At 40.0% G+C, this 20976-nt stretch overlaps 1 long non-coding RNA gene across 3 annotated transcripts; it reads left to right on the top strand.

Moving 5' to 3' along the window:
- Window positions 1-10: 10 nt before the first annotated feature.
- LOC123105336 (uncharacterized) lies at window positions 11-19539 on the top strand. Of its 3 annotated transcripts, none has more exons than XR_006450804.1 (8): window positions 11-14006; window positions 14190-14270; window positions 14452-14538; window positions 14983-15117; window positions 15322-15420; window positions 15905-16025; window positions 16110-17882; window positions 18799-19539. It is a non-coding gene; the product is annotated as an uncharacterized lncRNA (long non-coding RNA). The 3 variants fall into 3 exon arrangements; XR_006450803.1 differs by having other exon boundaries at window positions 16110-16289; window positions 17763-19536; XR_006450802.1 differs by having other exon boundaries at window positions 16110-19539.
- Window positions 19540-20976: the final 1437 nt, after the last annotated feature.

The raw sequence follows: 20976 nt of genomic DNA, 5'->3' as shown, positions 1-20976 counted from the left end.
TTTATCTACCAATATAATAATCACCATGCTCATTTACCATAACTAAAATCTCATAATCCATCTAATATTTGGACTATCTTCTCACATCACAATCACCTAACTAAATCCACCTAGAATCAAATAAATCACCGAGAAATTTGGTTCAGTGTCACAATCACCGAACTAAATCCAAATTGTTCCCGTCGACTACGAGGCGCCTAGGGCGACTTCGTAAAATCTCAAGATGATATGCCGGCCCAATCTCTCGAAGGTGCTCATAGGGTAGGGTGCACGTGTTTGCGTTCATAGGGATGAATGTATGTGCGTTTATATGAGCGCTTGCGTCTGTACTGTGTTAAAAAAGATTAGTTAATCAACCGAACATCTTGGACTATCTCTTCAAGGTCTCAATCAACTAATTAAATCCTTTTAAAATCTCGTAATTTGCCATGAAATTTAGTTCAAAATCACAATCGCCTAACTAAATCCAAATTACTCAAAGTTTACCAAAAATCCATTTATCCACTAATATAATAACCACCATGCTCACTTACTAGACATAAATTCTCACATAATACATCAAACATCTTTGACTATCGCGTCAGGATCACAATCACCTAACTAAAACTAACCCAAACATCAAAATCCACCATGAATTTGCTTAAAAGGTCACAATCATCTAACTATATTCAAATTGTTTCAAACTAAATTAAAGGTTTGTTTATCCACCAATATAATAGTCACCATGCTCACATACTAGACCTAAAATCATACGGGAACAAATATTAGATAGTCCAAATATTAGATGTGAGAAGATACTCCAAGTTTACCAAAAATCCATTTATCCACTAATATAATAACCACCATGCTCACTTACTAGACATAAATTCTCACATAATACATCAAACATCTTTGACTATCGCGTCAGGATCACAATCACCTAACTAAAACTAACCCAAACATCAAAATCCACCATGAATTTGCTTAAAAGGTCACAATCATCTAACTATATTCAAATTGTTTCAAACTAAATTAAAGGTCTATTTATCCACCAATATAATAGTCACCATGCTCACATACTAGACCTAAAATCATACGGGAACAATTTGGATTTAGTTCGGTGATTGTGACACTGAACCAAATTTCTCGGTGATTTATTTGATTCTAGGTGGATTTAGTTAGGTGATTGTGATGTGAGAAGATAGTCCAAATATTAGATGGATTATGAGATTTTAGTTATGGTAAATGAGCATGGTGATTATTATATTGGTAGATAAACAAATATTTAATTTAGTTTGGATCAATTTGGATTTAGGTAGGTGATTGCGATCTTTTAACCAAATTTTATGGTGGATTATGAGGCTTTGGTTGGATTTGGTTAGGTGATTGGGATCTTGATGAGCTAGTAAAAGATGTTCCGTAGATTATATGAATTTACGTCTAGTAGGTGAGCATGTTGGTTATTACAGTGGTGGATAAATGGATTTTTAGTAAACTTGAAAATTTTGGATTTAGTTAGATGATTATGATCTTGAGCCAAATTTTATGGTGGATTATGAGATTTTTGATGGATTAGATAGTTGATTGTGATCTTGAGGAGATAGTCAAAGATATTCGGTGTATTAATTAATCTTAAACAATTTGGATTTAGTTAGGTGATTGTGATATTGAACTAGATTTCCCAGTGATTTATGAGATTTTAGTTGGATTTAGTTAGGTGATTGTGATATTGAACTAGATTTCCCAGTGATTTATGAGATTTTAGTTGGATTTAGTTAGGTGATTGTGTCTTTAGAAAATAATCAAAGATGTTTGGTGGCTTATGAGATTTTAGGTCTAATAACTGAGCATGGTGATTATTATATTGGTGGATAAACAAATATTTAATTTAGTTTGAAACAATTTGGATTTAGCTCGGAGATTGTGATCTTTTAACCTAATTTTACAGTGGATTATAAGGTTTTGGTTGGATTTAGTTAGGTGACTGTGATTTTGACAAGCCAGTAAAAGATGTCCGGTGGATTATGTGAATTTAGGTCTAGTAGATGAGCATGTTGATTATTATATTGGTGGATAGAGATGAGTGCCACACAAGTGACTCAAGGCGATGATGCTACTACGGAAAATAACTGGTAAACAAGGCAACAAAGGAGAGAATGGGGGTAGTGGCAGTAGATGGACTTTGATCCAGCATCCCACGTGCTTGTGCACTCTCCGTTCCCCGCTGTTCGGCTTGGTGTTCTTGTCCTGTTTGCGGATTTTGTGTCACACACTTGATTAAGCATCCCACGTTCCCCTAATGTGCGCCCTTGGCCTTGACGATAGGTAGCGCCGTGTTCTCGGGCGTGTCCCGTGGGTAAAATTTAGGTATGTGTCGATTGTCCGAGCTCTTGCTCGCCATTGGTGATGCTTGAGCGTGCGGTCTTGATGTCGCCCAGCAAGGGAACACGGGATGTGGGATCAAGACAGCACATATAGCAACCCGTCACCAGGCAACGGACGCCCGTTCGGACTTTCAGGAAGCAAAGGTGGACACAAAGGTGGATGTTGAGCTCCATAGCCGTCTCGACAATGTGCTCATCAGTAAGAGCAACACGAGCAAGAAGATCCTGGATGTACTCCTATTAGGAAATAAAGAAGCCATTAGAGGTAGAAGAAACCTCAATCTCAAGGAAGTCACGACTTCTGTAGTAAACGTGGAGCAATTTGGATTTAGTTAGGCGATTGTGATTTTGAACCAAATTTCATGGCAAATTACGAGATTTTAAAAGGATTTAATTAGTTGATTGAGACCTTGAAGAGATAGTCCAAGATGTTCGGTTGATTAATTAATCTTTTTTAACACAGTACAGACGCAAGCGCTCATATAAACGCACATACATTCTTCCCTATGAACGCAAACACGCGCACCCTACCCTATGAGCACCTTCGAGAGATTGAGCCGGCATATCATCTTGAGATTTTACGAAGTCACCGTAGGCGCCTCGTAGTCGACGGAAACAATTTGGATTTAGTTCAGTGATTGTGATACTGAACCAAATTTCTTGGTGATTTATTTGATTCTAGGTGGATTTAGTTAGGTGATTGTGTTTTGAGAAGATAGTCAAAATATTCGATGGATTATGAGATTTTAGTTATGGTAAATGAGCATGGTGATTATTATATTGGTAGATAAACAAATATTTAATTTAGTTTGGATCAATTTGGATTTAGATAGGTGATTGCGATCTTTTAACCAAATTTTATGGTGGATTATGAGGCTTTTGTTGGATTTAGTTAGGTGATTGGGATCTTGATGAGCTAGTAAAAGATGTTCCGTAGATTATATGAATTTACGTCTAGTAGGTGAGCATGTTGTTTATTATATTGGTGGATAAATGGATTTTTAGTAAACTTGCAAAAATTTGGATTTAGTTAGATGATTGTGATCGTGAGCCAAATTTTATGGTGGATTATGAGATTTTTGATGGATTAGTTAGTCGATTGTGATCTTGAGGAGATAGTCAAAGATATTCTGTGTATTAATTAATCTTAAACAATTTGGATTTTGTTAGGTGATTGTGATATTGAACTAGATTTCTCAGTGATTTATGAGATTTTAGTTGGATTTAGTTAGGCGATTGTGTCTTTAGAAAATAATCAAATATGTTTTGTGGATCATGAGATTTTAGGTCTAGTAGATGAGCATGGTGATTATTATATTGGTGGATAAACAGATATTTAATTTAGTTTGAAACAATTTGGATTTGGTTCGGTGATTATGATCTTTTAACCTAATTTTACGATGGATAATAAGGTTTTGGTTGGTTTAGTTAGGTGATTTTTATTTTGACAAACCAGTAAAGATGTTCGGTGGATTATGTGAATTTAGGTCTAGTAGGTGAGCATGTTGATTATTATATTGGTGGATAGAGATGAGTGCCACACAAGTGAGTCAAGGCGATGATGCTACTACTGAAAATAACTGGTAAACAAGGCAACAGAGGAGAGAATGGGGGTAGTGGCAGCAGATGGACTTTGATCCAGCATCCCACGTGCTTGTGCACTCTCCGTTCCCCGCTGTTCGGCTTGGTGTTCTTGTCATGTTGGCGGATTTTGTGTCACGCACTTGATTAAGCATCCCACGTTCCCCTAATGTGCGCCCTTGGCCTTGACAATAGGTAGCGCCGTGTTCTCGGGCGCGTCCCGTGGGTAAAATTCAGGTATGCGTCGATTGCCCGAGCTCTTGCTCGCCATTGGTGGTGCTTGAGCGTGCGGTCTTGGTGTCGCCCAGCAAGGGAACACGGGATGTGGGATCAAGACAGCACACATAGCAACCCGTCACCAGGCAACGGACGCCCGTTCAGACTTCCAGGGAGTAGAGGTGGACACAAAGGTGGATGTTGAGCTCCGTAGCCGTCTCGACAGTGTGCTCATCAGTAAGAGCAACACGAGCAAGAAGATCCCGGATATACTCTTAGGAAATAAAGAAGCCATTAGAGGTAGAAGAAACCTCAATCTCAAGGAAGTCACGACTTCTTTAGTAAACATGGAGCAATTTGGATTTAGTTAGGCGATTGTGATCTTGAACAAATTTCATGGTGGATTACAAGATTTTTCAATGGATTTAATTGATTGTGATCTTGAGGAGATAGTCAAAGATGTCCGGTGTATATCTTGAACAATTTGGATTTAGTTAGGTGATTGTGATATTGAACTAGATTTCTCAGTGATTTATGAGATTTTAGTTGGATTTAGTTAGGTGATTGTGTCTTTAGAAAATAATCAAAGATGTTTTGTGGATCATGAGATTTTAGGTCTAGTAGATGAGCATGGTGATTATTATATTGGTGGATAAACAGATATTTAATTTATTTTGAAACAATTTGGATTTGGTTCGGTGATTATGATCTTTTAACCTAATTTTACGATGGATTATAAGGTTTTGGTTGGTTTAGTTAGGTGATTTTTATTTTGACAAGCCTGTAAAAGATGTTCGGTGGATTATGTGAATTTAGGTCTAGTAGGTGAGCATGTTGATTATTATATTGGTGGATAGAGATGAATGCCACACAAGTGACTCAAGGCGATGATGCTACTACTGAAAATAACTGGTAAACAAGGCAACAGAGGAGAGAATGGGGGTAGTGGCAGCAGATGGACTTTGATCCAGCATCCCACGTGCTTGTGCACTCTCCGTTCCCCGCTGTTCGGCTTGGTGTTCTTGTCATGTTGGCGGATTTTGTGTCACGCACTTGATTAAGCATCCCACGTTCCCCTAATGTGCGCCCTTGGCCTTGACGATAGGTAGCGCCGTGTTCTCGGGCGCGTCCCGTGGGTAAAATTCAGGTATGCGTCGATTGTCCGAGCTCTTGCTCGCCATTGGTGGTGCTTGAGCATGCGGTCTTGGTGTCGCCCAGCAAGGGAACAGGGGATGTGGGATCAAGACAGCACACATAGCAACCTGTCACCAGGCAACGGGCGCCCGTTCGGACTTCCAGGGTGCAGAGGTGGACACAAAGGTGGATGTTGAGCTCCATAGCCGTCTCGACAGTGTGCTCATCAGTAAGAGCAACACGAGCAAGAAGATCCTGGATATACTCCTCTTAGGAAATAAAGAAGCCATTAGAGGTAGAAGAAACCTCAATCTCAAGGAAGTCACGACTTCTTAAGTAAACATGGAGCAATTAGGATTTAGTTAGGCGATTGTGATCTTTAACAAATTTCACGGTGGATTACAAGATTTTTCAATGGATTTAATTGATTGTGATCTTGAGGAGATAGTCAAAGATGTCCAGTGTATATCTTGAACAATATGGATTTAGTTAGATGATTGTGATATTGAACTAGATTTCTCAGTGATTTATGAGATTTTAGTTGGATTGAGTTAGGTTATTATGTCTTGAGACGATAATCAAATATGTTTTGTGGATCATGAGATTTTAGGTCTAGTAGATGAGCATGGTGATTATTATATTGGTGGATAAACAGATATTTAATTTAGTTTGAAACAATTTGGATCTTTTAACCTAATTTTACGATGGATTATAAGGTTTTGGTTGGTTTAGTTAGGTGATTTTTATTTTGACAAGCCAGTAAAAGATGTTCGGTGGATTATGTGAATTTAGGTCTAGTAGGTGAGCATGTTGATTATTATATTGGTGGATAGAGATGAATGCCACACAAGTGACTCAAGGCGATGATGCTACTACTGAAAATAACTGGTAAACAAGGCAACAGAGGAGAGAATGGGGGTAGTGGCAGCAGATGGACTTTGATCCATCATCCCACGTGCTTGTGCACTCTCCGTTCCCCGCTGTTCGGCTTGGTGTTCTTGTCATGTTGGCGGATTTTGTGTCACGCACTTGATTAAGCATCCCACGTTCCCCTAATGTGCGCCCTTGGCCTTGACGATAGGTAGCCCCGCGTTCTCGGGCGCGTCCCGTGGGTAAAATTCAGGTATGCGTCGATTGTCCGAGCTCTTGCTCGCCATTGGTGGTGCTTGAGCATGCGGTCTTGGTGTCGCCCAGCAAGGGAACACGGGATGTGGGATCAAGATAGCACACATAGCAACCTGTCACCAGGCAACGGACGCCCGTTCGGACTTCCAGGGAGCAGAGGTGGACACAAAGGTGGATGTTGAGCTCCATTGCCGTCTCGACAGTGTGCTCATCAGTAAGAGCAACACAAGCAAGAAGATCCTGGATATACTCCTCTTAGGAAATAAAGAAGCCATTAGAGGTAGAAGAAACCTCAATCTCAAGGAAGTCACGACTTCTTTAGTAAACATGGAGCAATTTGGATTTAGTTAGGCGATTGTGATCCTTAACAAATTTTGTGGTGGATTACAAGATTTTTCAATGGATTTAATTGATTGTGATCTTGAAGAGATAGTCAAAGATGTCAAGTGTATATCTTGAACAATATGGATTTAGTTATATGATTGTGATATTGAACTAGATTTCTCAGTGATTTATGAGATTTTAGTTGGATTGAGTTAGGTTATTATGTCTTGAGACGATAATCAAAGATGTTTTGTGGATCATGAGATTTTAGGTCTAGTAGATGAGCATGGTGATTATTATATTGGTGGATAAACAGATATTTAATTTAGTTTGAAACAATTTGGATTTGGTTCGGTGATTATGATCTTTTAACCTAATTTTATGATGGATTATAAGGTTTTGGTTGGTTTAGTTAGGTGATTTTTATTTTGACAAGCCTGTAAAAGATGTTCGGTGGATTATGTGAATTTAGGTCTAGTAGGTGAGCATGTTGATTATTATATTGGTGGATAGAGATGAATGCCACACAAGTGACTCAAGGCGATGATGCTACTACTGAAAATAACTGGTAAACAAGGCAACAGAGGAGAGAATGGGGGTAGTGGCAGCAGATGGACTTTGATCCAGCATCCCACGTGCTTGTGCACTCTCCGTTCCCCGCTGTTCGGCTTGGTGTTCTTGTCATGTTGGCGGATTTTGTGTCACGCACTTGATTAAGCATCCCACGTTCCCCTAATGTGCGCCCTTGGCCTTGACGATAGGTAGCGCCGCGTTCTCGGGCGCGTCCCGTGGGTAAAATTCAGGTATGCGTCGATTGTCCGAGCTCTTGCTCGCCATTGGTGGTGCTTGAGCATGCGGTCTTGGTGTCGCCCAGCAAGGGAACACGGGATGTGGGATCAAGATAGCACACATAGCAACCTGTCACCAGGCAACGGACGCCCGTTCGGATTTCCAGGGAGCAGAGGTGGACACAAAGGTGGATGTTGAGCTCCATAGCCGTCTCGACAGTGTGCTCATCAGTAAGAGCAACACAAGCAAGAAGATCCTGGATATACTCCTCTTAGGAAATAAAGAAGCCATTAGAGGTAGAAGAAACCTCAATCTCAAGGAAGTCACGACTTCTTTAGTAAACATGGAGCAATTTGGATTTAGTTAGGCGATTGTGATCTTCAACAAATTTCACGGTGGATTACAAGATTTTTCAATGGATTTAATTGATTGTGATCTTGAGGAGATAGTCAAAGATGTCAAGTGTATATCTTGAACAATATGGATTTAGTTAGATGATTGTGATATTGAACCAAATTTCTTTGTAATTTATGAGATTTTAGTTGGATTGAGTTAGGTGATTGTGTCTTGAGACGACAATCAAATATGTTTTGTGGATCATGAGATTTTAGGTCTAGTAGATGAGCATGGTGATTATTATATTGGTGGATAAACAGATATTTAATTTAGTTTGAAACAATTTGGATTTGGTTCGGTGATTATGATCTTTTAACCTAATTTTACGATGGATTATAAGGTTTTGGTTGGTTTAGTTAGGTGATTTTTATTTTGACAAGCCTGTAAAAGATGTTCGGTGGATTATGTGAATTTAGGTCTAGTAGGTGAGCATGTTGATTATTATATTGGTGGATAGAGATGAATGCCACACAAGTGACTCAAGGCGATGATGCGACTACTGAAAATAACTGGTAAACAAGGCAACAGAGGAGAGAATGGGGGTAGTGGCAGCAGATGGACTTTGATCCAGCATCCCACGTGCTTGTGCACTCTCCGTTCCCCGCTGTTCGGCTTGGTGTTCTTGTCATGTTGGCGGATTTTGTGTCACACACTTGATTAAGCATCCCACGTTCCCCTAATGTGCGCCCTTGGCCTTGACGATAGGTAGCGCCGCGTTCTCGGGCGCGTCCCGTGGGTAAAATTCAGGTATGCGTCGATTGTCCGAGCTCTTGCTCGCCATTGGTGGTGCTTGAGCATGCGGTCTTGGTGTCGCCCAGCAAGGGAACACGGGATGTGGGATCAAGATAGCACACATAGCAACCTGTCACCAGGCAACGGACGCCCGTTCGGACTTCCAGGGAGCAGAGGTGGACACAAAGGTGGATGTTGAGCTCCATAGCCGTCTCGACAGTGTGCTCATCAGTAAGAGCAACACAAGCAAGAAGATCCTGGATATACTCCTCTTAGGAAATAAAGAAGCCATTAGAGGTAGAAGAAACCTCAATCTCAAGGAAGTCACGACTTCTTTAGTAAACATGGAGCAATTTGGATTTAGTTAGGCGATTGTGATCTTCAACAAATTTCATGGTGGATTACAAGATTTTTCAATGGATTTAATTGATTGTGATCTTGAGGAGATAGTCAAAGATGTCAAGTGTATATCTTGAACAATATGGATTTAGTTAGATGATTGTGATATTGAACCAAATTTCTTTGTAATTTATGAGATTTTAGTTGGATTGAGTTAGGTGATTGTGTCTTGAGACGACAATCAAATATGTTTTGTGGATCATGAGATTTTAGGTCTAGTAGTTGAGCACGGTGATTATTATATTGGTGGATAAACAGATATTTAATTTAGTTTGAAACAATTTGGATTTGGTTCGGTGATTATGATCTTTTAACCTAATTTTACGATGGATTATAAGGTTTTGGTTGGTTTAGTTAGGTGATTTTTATTTTGACAAGCCAGTAAAAGATGTTCGGTGGATTATGTGAATTTAGGTCTAGTAGGTGAGCATGTTGATTATTATATTGGTGGATAGAGATGAGTGCCACACAAGTGACTCAAGGCGATGATGCTACTACTGAAAATAACTGGTAAACAAGGCAACAGAGGAGAGAATGGGGGTAGTGGCAGCAGATGGACTTTGATCCAGCATCCCACGTGCCTGTGCACTCTTCGTTCCCTGCGGTCCAGCCTGGTGTTCTTGTCCTGTTTGCGGATTTTGTGTCACGCACTTGATTAAGCATCCCGCGTTCCCCTAATGGGCGCCCTTGGCCTTGATGATAGGTAGCGCCGTGTTCTCGGGCGCGTCCCGTGGGTAAAATTCAGGTATGCGTCGATTGTCTGAGCTCTTGCTCGCCATTGGTGGTGCTTGAGCGTGCGGTCTTGGTGTCGCCCAGCAAGGGAACACGGGATGTGGGATCAAGACAACACACATAGCAACCCGTCACCAGGCAACGGACGCCCGTCCGGACTTTCAGGGAGCAGAGGTGGACACAAAGGTGGATGTTGAGCTCCATAGCCGTCTCGACAGTGTGCTCATCAGTAAGAGCAACACGAGCAAGAAGATCCTGGATATACCCCTCTTAGGAAATAAAGAAGCCATTAGAGGTAGAAGAAACCTCAATCTCAAGGAAGTCACGACTTCTTTAGTAAACATGGAGCAATTTGGATTTAGTTAGGCGATTGTGATCCTTAACAAATTTCGTGGTGGATTACAAGATTTTTCAATGGATTTAATTGATTGTGATCTTGAAGAGATGGTCAAAGATGTCCAGTGTATATCTTGAACAATATGGATTTAGTTATATGATTGTGATATTGAACTAGATTTCTTAGTGATTTATGAGATTTTAGTTGGATTGAGTTAGGTTATTATGTCTTGAGACGATAATCAATGATGTTTTGTGGATCATGAGATTTTAGGTCTAGTAGATGAGCATGGTGATTATTATATTGGTGGATAAACAGATATTTAATTTAGTTTGAAACAATTTGTATTTGGTTCGGTGATTATGATCTTTTAACCTAATTTTACGATGGATTATAAGGTTTTGGTTGGTTTAGTTAGGTGATTGTGATCTTGACAAGCCAGTAAAAGATGTTCGGTGGATTATGTGAATTTAGGTCTAGTAGGTGAGCATGTTGATTATTATATTGGTGGATAAAGATGCGGGCCAGACAAGTGACTCAAGGCGATGATGCAACTACTGAAAATAACTAGTAAAGAAGGCAACAGAGGAGAGAATGGGGGTAGTGGCAGCAGATGGAGTTTGATCCAGCATCCCACGTGCCTGTGCACTCTTCGTTCCCCGCTGTCCGGCTTGGTGTTCTTGTCCTGTTTGCGGATTTTGTGTCACGCACTTGATTAAGCATCCCACGTTCCCCTAATGTGCGCCCTTGGCCTTGACGATAGGTAGCGCCGTGTTCTCGGGCGCGTCCCGTGGGTAAAATTCAGGTATGCGTCGATTGTCTGAGCTCTTGCTCGCCATTGGTGGTGCTTGAGTGTGAGGTCTTGGTTTCGCCCAGCAAGGGAACACAGGATGTGGGATCAAGACAGCACACATAGCAACCCGTCACTAGGCAACGGACGCCTGTCCGGACTTTCAGGGAGCAGAGGTGGACACAAAGGTGGATGTTGAGCTCCATAGTCGTCTCGACAGTGTGCTCATCAGTAAGAGCAACACGAGCAAGAAGATCCTGGATATACTCCTCTTAGGAAATAAAGAAGCCATTAGAGGTAGAAGAAACCTCAATCTCAAGGAAGTCACGACTATTTAATAAACATGGACCAATTTGGATTTAGTTAGGCGATTGTGATCTTGAACAAATTTCATGGTGGATTACAAGATTTTTCAATGGATTTAATTGATTGTGATCTTGAGGAGATAGTCAAAGATGTCTAGTGTATATCTTGAACAATATGGATTTAGTTAGATGATTGTGATATTGAACCAAATTTCTTTGTAATTTATGAGATTTTAGTTGGATTGAGTTAGGTGATTGTGTCTTGAGACGATAATCAAATATGTTTTGTGGATCATGAGATTTTAGGTCTAGTAGATGAGCATGGTGATTATTATATTGGTGGATAAACAGATATTTAATTTAGTTTGAAACAATTTGGATTTGGTTCGGTGATTATGATCTTTTAACCTAATTTTATGATGGATTATAAGGTTTTGGTTGGTTTAGTTAGGTGATTGTGATTTTGACAAGCCAGTAAAAGATGTTCGGTGGATTATGTGAATTTAGGTCTAGTAGGTGAGCATGTTGATTATTATATTGGTGGATAAAGATGGGGGCCACACAAGTGACTCAAGGCGATGATGCAACTATTGAAAATAACTAGTAAACAAGGCAACAGAGGAGAGAATGGGGGTAGTGGCAGCAGATGGACTTTGATCCAGCATCCCACGTGCCTGTGCACTCTTCGTTCCCCGCTGTTCGGCTTGGTGTTCTTGTCCTGTTTGCAGATTTTGTGTCACACACTTGATTAAGCATCCCACGTTCCCCTAATGTGCGCCCTTGGCCTTGATGATAGGTAGCGTCGTGTTCTCGGGCGCGTCCCGTGGGTAAAATTCAGGTATGCGTCGATTGTCCGAGCTCTTGCTCGCCATTGGTGGTGCTTGAGCGTGCGGTCTTGGTGTCACCCAGCAAGGGAACACGGGATGTGGGATCAAGACAACACACATAGCAACCCGTCACCAGGCAACGGACGCCCGTCCGGACTTTCAGGGAGCAGAGGTGGACACAAAGGTGGATGTTGAGCTCCATAGCCGTCCCGACAGTGTGCTTATCAGTAAGAGCAACACGAGCAAGAAGATGCTGGATATACTCTTAGGAAATGAAGAAGCCATTAGAGGTAGAAACCTCAATCTCAAGGAAGTCGCGACTTCTTTAGTAAACATGGAGCAATTTGGATTTAGTTAGGCGATTGTGATCTTGAACAAATTTCATGGTGGATTACAAGATTTTTCAATGGATTTAGTTGATCGTGATCTTGAGGAGATAGTCAAGGATGTTCGGTGTATTAATTAATCTTGAACAATATGGATTTAGTTAGATGATTGTGATATTGAACCACATTTCTCTGTGATTTATGAGATTTTAGTTGGATTTAGTTAGGTGATTGTGTCTTGAGATGATAATCAAAGATGTTTTGTGGATCATGATATTTTAGGTCTACTAGATGAGCATGGTGATTATTATATTGGTGGATAAATAGAAGTTATATTAATTTGGAACAATTTGAATTTGATAGGTGATTGTGATCTTTTAACCTTATTTTACGATGGATTATAAGGTTCTGGTTGCATTTAGTTAGGTGATTGTGATTTTGAGGAGGTAGTAAAAGATGTTTGGTGAATTATCCGAATTTAGGTCTAGTAGGCGAGCATGTTGATTATATTGGTGGATAAATGGATCTTCAGTAAATTTTAAACAATTTGGATTTAGTTCAGCGATTGTGACCTTAAACCAAAATTTATGGTGGATTATGAGATTTTTTTATGGATTAGTTAGTTGATTATGATCTTGAGAAGATATTCAAAGATGTTTGGATTAATTAATCTTGAACAATTTGGATTTAGTTAGGTGATTGTGATACTGAACCGAATTTTACGCTGGATTATGAGATTTTAGGTGGATTTAGTTAGGTGATTGTGTCTTGAGAATATAGTCAAAGATGTTTGTTGGACTATGAGATTTTAGGTTTAGTAGATGAGAATGGTGATTATTATATTGGTGGATAAACCGTTCTTTAATTTAGTTTGAAACAATTTTGATTTAGTTAGGTGATTGTTATTTTTGAGCAAATTCACGGTGGATTTTGAGGTTTTGTTGGATTTAGTTAGGTGATTGTGATCTTGACGAATTAGTCAAAGATGTTTGGTGAATTATGTTAATTTAGGTCTAGTAAGTGAGCATGGTGGTTATTATATTGGTGGATAAATGGGCCTTTAGTAAACATGGAGCAATTTGGGTGTGGTTAGGCTATTGTGATCTTGAACAAATTTCAAAGTGGATTGCGAGATTTTCAATAGATTTAGTTAGTAGATTGTGATCTTGGGAGATGTCAAAGATGTTTGGTGGATTAATTAATCTTAAACAATTTGGATTTAGTTAGATGACTGCGATATTGAACCAAATTGCTCTGTGATTTATGAGGTGATTGTGTCTTGAGATGATAATCAAAGATGTTTGGTGGATTATGAGATTTTAGGTCTAATAGTGAGCATGGTGATTATTATATTGGTGGATAAATGAATCTTTAATAAATTTGGAACAATTTGGATTTAGTTAGCCGACTGTGATCTTTAACCAAATTTTATGGTGGATTATGAGATTTAGTTTGGCCACGCTCTGCCTTTTCCTCAAGGAGCATGTGCAGTGCGGTGGTGCGGCTGCTCGTGCGGCGGGCGGTAGCCTCAGAAGATGGGCGCCGACACCTGCAGCTTGTGCACAATGGTCCGTAACCCTCTCCTTCCTGGCACAGGAGGAGCAGGAGCAAGGATGCCGAGGCGGTTCAGGTTTGCCTCCACCTCCGCTCTCCTCCCTGCTCTCACTCTTGTCTTCCTTTTTTGTCTCATTCTGCTGCTTCATTCAAGCATATATTTTAAATTGCTAGGTATTCCAGGTAGTTAGCACCACTATGGACTACACCTACACTTGATGTTAGAACTCTGATACTAATTTATGTTCTTGTTGCATAGGTGAATGGTGCTTTAGCTTCAATGACCAATTTTATTGCTAAATATTTTTCCCACTGGAAGTGTCGAAGAACATACAACTTGGTATGGAGAAGTTTTCTTATTGGGAAATAAAGATTCTTGTATGCAGAACTATTTGGGCTCCCGCAGCTGTATCAGTTGGTTTTAGTTCTCAGATTTTTTACTTTGCTTTTCTTGGCAAAAAATTGGATGTATGAATATGAGATCAGGACCTCAAGTTCACTGCTTTTCTTTTCATCTGCAGTCGTGAGGAAGAGTAGGAAGATCAGGCAGAGAGGGTTTCACATACCTCTTCTACACTCACAAGTCTTTGCTTTCCAGGATTGCCATGGTGAGCTGCTGCTGTAATGCTTTAATTTTCTTTTGTTTTGTCACTTTGTTAAACTTTGTCCTCTTATTCTGATGCTATGATTTGTGATGGCTAGATGAGATTTGTGGTGAAAAGTCTCCTTTATTTTGTTTACCTACAGATCTTGAATGCGTGATTGATAATTTTGCTGGATAGGTTAGAAATCTAAATAATAGACATTTTGAAGGATGTAGTTGGTAAACATGGAAAGCCAAGAAAAATATATAGCTTACTTACAGTGTTGTTTGATCCATCGCTCTGCGGCTGGCTCATTCATGGACTTGAAGTATGCCTAATCTTGGACTGCATTTATTGCCTGTTGTTGGTCTGCTTTTTTATTCTATATTTAGGGGGTTCTAAGCTATTGAATTAGGAAGCATACAGTTTATCCGTTTGAGACCCGCTTCATTCTGTTGGCTACTGCAGGGAGCTTTGGATGGTGGTCTTGGTATTTCGCACAGTGACAAGAGATTTGTTCGCTTCAAGAAGGATAAGAAGCAGCTGGGCGCTGAGATTCACCGCAAATACATCTATGAAGGTCATGTTGCTGACTACATGAAGGTGAGTTGGATCCACTGCCCTCGTGGTATTATAATGCCATTTCTATTCCCTAGGGCCATCGTTGTTGTATACATGAATTTTTTCTGGAAGATATATCTGGGCCTGATTCACCCATATAAAGTATCCTAAAGCAGGGTACTTTGTTCTTATTTCTGAAGCAGCTTACTGAATCTCGTTTTAACTTCTGCCCTACCCATATTTCAGTCAATAGCTGATGAGGAACCTAAGAAGTACCAATCTCACTTCAGTGAGTACATCAAGAAGAATATTGCGGCCGATGACATGGAAGCACTGTACAAGAAGGTTCATGCTGCTATTTGTGCTTATCCTACCATGGCAAAATCAACTAAGGAACCTTCAAAGACGCACAAGAGTTAGATATATCTTGCTGTTTATTAAAGTCAAACAACTGATAATGAAGTTTATCAATATGTAGTAATGGGTATGAATGTTTTCTCATACTCATGTAGTCCGTTCATTCCTAAACTATATGTTCATCTTATTGCTAAAACCTTGAAATATTAAGATGTTACGGTAAATAAATTCCTTCAGAATCAATAATAGAAAAGTTCTGCTATGCAATAAGATACAGTTGTATGCAAAAAATAATCTTGTCTTATATAGTTATATATATGAAAACTATGGATTTTCTATGCACTTCCTGCAATCATTAATGTTCATTGTCTTCGCTCGGATTTTGTTTGGCACCTGCGGCAAGCGGTGTCAGACACGATGGACACTGCCAGGTCCGCATCGACATCGTGCTCACGGGTTCTCCATCTTGCAGTGCATGATGAACTACACGGTAAAGTTCAGCTGAAGTTCCTCTGTTTTCTTCTACCAGGAGTTCTGACAATTTGTACACTTGGCTGCAAATTTATGCCGTTTGCATCACCATACGGATAGTGGTAAGAATTCAGCAGCAAATCCAATAGTAGGTAATCGTGACAGTATTTCACCACCGGTAATCTTGCTGTCTTTTATGGTTGCAGGTTTGTTCTTCTGTCGTTATTCATGGTTCTCATCATAGCCATACTGAATGATGCAGGTGGCATCTCTGAATTTATCATATGAATTATGACTTTATGAGCTTGCTTGGCTACTGACCTGCTGTGTGGGAAGGGCATCCTTTTACCAGAGCTATGGATTTTAATATGCTCCGTTTCCTTCAGGTCTTTTATCACTCCATCCTTGATTTATCTAAGTCCATTGGGGTTGCTCATGAATTAAAGAATTTAGGCTTACAGTAGGATGAACTTCCTTGAGAATCAATAATAGAAAAGTTTTGGTTAAGAGCAATTTCCAACGGGTCGTCAAATTTGTTTTTCTGATGTTTGGGTCTTGGCATGTATGCTTTGCTTGCCTATATGCTCTGTTTGAAACCTTTTATTCTGCTTTTGTCTTGGTCTGAATCATGGATAAATTGCCTCCCTTTTTACTTGCTTGGGCTTGGGATTGGGCTTGGAAGAGCTTTATCCTGTACTTAGTTACTTGGGTTGTATGACACCTATGGTTACCTCATTGTGCTTCCAGTTCATTTGCCTTTGTTGGTGGCTGGGGGCAAATATTTAGTTTGAATTATAGTTGATTGTCTTTGGATGTTGCTAATTTTGTATGAGCTGCAGGTGACATGTTCTTTCTATTTTTTATAGAAAATATTTTCTTTCTACTACCTCCAATCCAAAATAAGTGTCGCAGTTTTGAGCCCGGGTTCGTTCAAAACTGCCACACTTATTTTGGATCGGAGGGAGTAATATTTAGTTTTCTTCCAGTATTAATGATGTTTTCACTCTTTTGTCAGATTAACAATTTGCATTGACCTTTTATTGCACCTTTGATTGTAATCAGCATCAAATGGTTGTCTCGCTATGCTTTGCATTATTATAGATCGTATATGCTGCTGCTACTTAATTATACTTCTATGTGATCATGCAATTGTATTCATTTTAATGTTCACCGGTGATGGAAAAGCGCCGACTGATATGAAGCTAAGAGGAAGAAAAGTAAGAGAAAATTTACTTCACTGGTTGATAGGAATCCATCTCACGTTTTCTCGTGTTGTGCCTTTCTCAAAGTAAAAAAGCAAAAGTCGGAGAGAGAAATTACTGTACTAGTTAAGACAACTAATTTGCATACAATGGCAGCAATGCACAATCAGTGTCAGTGTTAGCGTGTACTTATTTCAAAGATGATTGGAGTAACCGTTGGCCGGTTCAGCAGCCACCATTTAATCGAATCACAATTCATAGACTAGTAGGCAAAGGTATTGGAGGGCTACTTTCAGATCAATTCATGACTATACGTATGGTATGAGCTATTCCTATCGCCGCGAACTTGTTGAACACGGCAATACTGGTGAACAAAAGCACAAGTGTGCGTGCAGTGCGAGCTAAGAAAGCTGGTTCATCATTCAGCATTATGCATGGTATTCAGTCATGATTGTCAAGTGTCAAGTTCAGTTTTAAAAGCTGAACCCTCAAGTGTTAAGTTTAGGTAACAGGGGCTGTGGAGTAACTGTAGCTGGATCAAATCCTCAATGTCAAGTTCAGAATATGATACTCAATTATCATGACAAAATTTACTTCTTTGGAATGTGTGGGTGCGCTGGTTTTCGACTACTTGATCTAATCATCTTGAATTGACAGAGGTTTTCTGACTATACCCGCAAGTCGCAACCATGGCCTTACATTGCTACACACCTCTGCTGAAGCCCCAACTGGCCCAAGTCTCGGTCAACCCTTCCATTAACACGATACAGATTCCAGGTTTGCTTTGCCCTGCACGAATATGCTCGTTCCATGACATCTCTCTGGAATATACACTGCATAACATGTGTTGATGTGTGGATGCACTGGCTAGCGATTAGTTATTCTAATACTCTGCTGATAATTATCTTCTCTGAATATACACGAAATAATGGCCTTATAGAGTCAGTGCTCCGTCCCTCTGCTAAAGCCCTAACTGGCCCATGTCTCGGCCAGCCCTTCTCTAAATCGATGCAGATTGCAGGTTTGCCTCGCATCAATATGCTCCTTGCATAAGCTAGTAATCTCTGGCCATGCTTCATTTTTTATCCTACTTGCATCATGCCTGATGACTTTTTTTGTGCCACCAATTTTAGTGTATGTTCGAGGAGTAGCAGATTTTACGGATCTTTTTTTGTGTCGTTGCTTCATCAAATGGAAATTTAAGTAACGGGAGATTCGTCAAATGGAAATTTAAACCAGTTTATGACTTGGTGAGGAATATATATATTAGTGTGTGTTGTTACGTTGAGCTCTAAATAACGGGGAGCACACAAAATTACATTCAATCCAAATAGGACTGGTGTTTGCATCTGTATTCTGTAGTTCTGTATGTTGTATTCAAATAAACTGTTTCTTTTTGGGTGTTAATTTTTCGTCTTAATAATGGTGATTGTTATTCACTTGGAACCATCATGTAAACCTAGCTGGACATGGTTAAACTATAATTTTCCATGTTTCAAAATACTATACGGTTTAGTACTTTGTTCCGAGAGTCTTACTTCCCAAAATGGATTTTTTTTTCCAGTAAGTATTCTCCTAAATCTTTTTGGTGTCTTGATGTGATCTGATCATCAGAATGCATGAACTGTATTGAATTCTTGTAAGGAAGCATTTGAATGTTGCTTGTCCTGATCTAATTATCTGCAATCCACAGGTTATGGAACTGCACTTGCAATGGTAGCAGGAACGACCTTGCTTGGGCGACCTTCTCTGTTATGATATTGTTGTCTAAGTTAAAAAACCTGAATCTGCTCCATGGTTTTGTTATGTTGGATGTGCCCCAAGAAGCTTCTTTCTTTTGATTTTTGTTGTCAATATATTCTGTGCATGCTCCTCGTACTCATTATGAAGTTTGGCAAATATCAATTCTCTGGATGTTCTTCATAACTATGGCGAATCACATGAAGTTCAAATGTTAGCATAGCTAATAAGTTGTATTTTCGGCGATGACACAATGCACAGGTCAAGTGTTAGTTTTCTGAAACTATTGTACTGTGAACTGATGCAAACTTCCTCACTTTTATTTGTAGTTTGGCCAACATTGGTACCTGGTGTCGATGTGGAGGAAAAGACCTTAGCAGGACTACTGACTGTCGCCTTGCAACTCATTTTCTTCAGAAGTGTCTCGGCCTCAGACATGAAAACTTGAGAATTCAGATTTTTTGTAGCGCAGAACCCATTAGCTCCTATCTTTGTGCTAGCTAAACTTGAGCTTAAGTTGTAGTGGTGTAGTCAAAATTATTTGTGTACTGAATTTTTATTCTTTTATGTGCCCGTAGTGAGTTTTGTAGTTTTATTTGATAATTATTTGTGCAAATTTTAGCTGTGATCTGATGTGTTATACCAAAGGTTTGTATGTTGTGTGTGAGGGATTTCCTTCCCTGCCGTTGTTGCCATTTCGGCACCAGGGATAATGGGGACTTTTCCCCCGTGGTGAGAGGGATCTCATATACCCAGGAAAATACCCCCCAAGGGGCTTGGTGTGGTGCCCAGGGTTATATTTTCCCTTCAAATCACAGGTAAGATGAAAAGAGAAATCAAGCAGTTGGAATCGCAACCAAACAAAGCCCTAGAGGTAGACACCGGGAAAATAAGACGCTGTTGGACCGTATGAATATAAGCCTCCTGATCTTATGCACAACCCTTAACCGTACAGGACCGCCTTTGTTGTTCCGGGCCTCGTTGCGTGCGTCCCGTGGAAACTGTCATGTAACAGCAGTAGCAGTGGATGTTCCTTCTTTTTGCCTAGAGTTTTTTTTACGGTAACTATATGCTTCGGATTATGAGGTAATGAATGGTTTCAACTCGCTATTCATGCGGATACTTTGAGCGCTTGTGGGTGTGTCAAACTTCATGCGGCAGTACTGAAAAATCTATGTTGCTCCCAAGCAAGGTGTTGTACAAAAATGCAGCAGTTGTGGGTGTGTCAAACTAGTGGTAATGTGATTTACGGCAAAAAAACTAAGGAATGGTTCCTTGAGAACTTGGAATACGTAATTGTGATGGCCTACCCGCAAAAAAACAACAGCGGCTGCTGCTTTATTTCTATCGCCGTTGCACATGTGGGGCCTTGCTTGAATCTTTGTCATGTCCTGAACATGGTAAGCAGTTGCATTGGCGTGTCAATTTCTGTTCTGTTTTCCTGCAAAATAATAATAATCTGTTATTGTTTCTCTGGAGCATCGATGATCGATCATATAGACAGTTTCGGAGGCCGCACATCACCTTGACCTCATGATCTGATGGCTGTCCTGCGGAACTCTCTGCGCGCTCGAGCTCGATCGTCGGATATCCCCTTGTGAGTTGTGATGGCGCCTTCAATGCGGGCGCGTCCGCATGTTTAGCTGATTTGCCTAATGCTAAGTTCAAAAAGAATATGCTAGCTTTGTATCCTGGCGACGCTAGCTACATACGTTCAGATTTCATCATGAATTTTTGTTCCCAACACAAAAGCTCAACCTCATGTAGACATACAGGCTCATGAGGACGTGCACATTCAGATTATGTAGACGTTCAGGCCAAAGTGGTAATACAAAAGGAGCATGTTCATTCAAAAATTCATTTTGGCAAAAAGAGACCAAACTCGTAACTGAAAGAACCAACTAACCAGGCTGGAAAGTTTAAACATACTCCTTCAAGAATTCTGATTAGCTCAGGTAAAAAAACAGGAATTCTGATTAGCTAAAGTACAATGCCATCTTCATCGTTTCAGCATAATAAGCATATGACATGTCGATAGAAAATGAAAACGTTTACTTGACGGATATTCCTCTCCGCCTCTTGGTTCTGCGCACAAATGATTATTTCAGCCAAATGCATCATATCTAGCAAG

Source organism: Triticum aestivum, chromosome 5A, assembly GCF_018294505.1.
Source record: "Triticum aestivum cultivar Chinese Spring chromosome 5A, IWGSC CS RefSeq v2.1, whole genome shotgun sequence".
NCBI lineage: Eukaryota > Viridiplantae > Streptophyta > Magnoliopsida > Poales > Poaceae > Triticum > Triticum aestivum.
The sequence above is the reverse complement of the archived record's forward strand: the minus strand, read 5'-3'. Positions and strand labels throughout refer to the sequence as shown.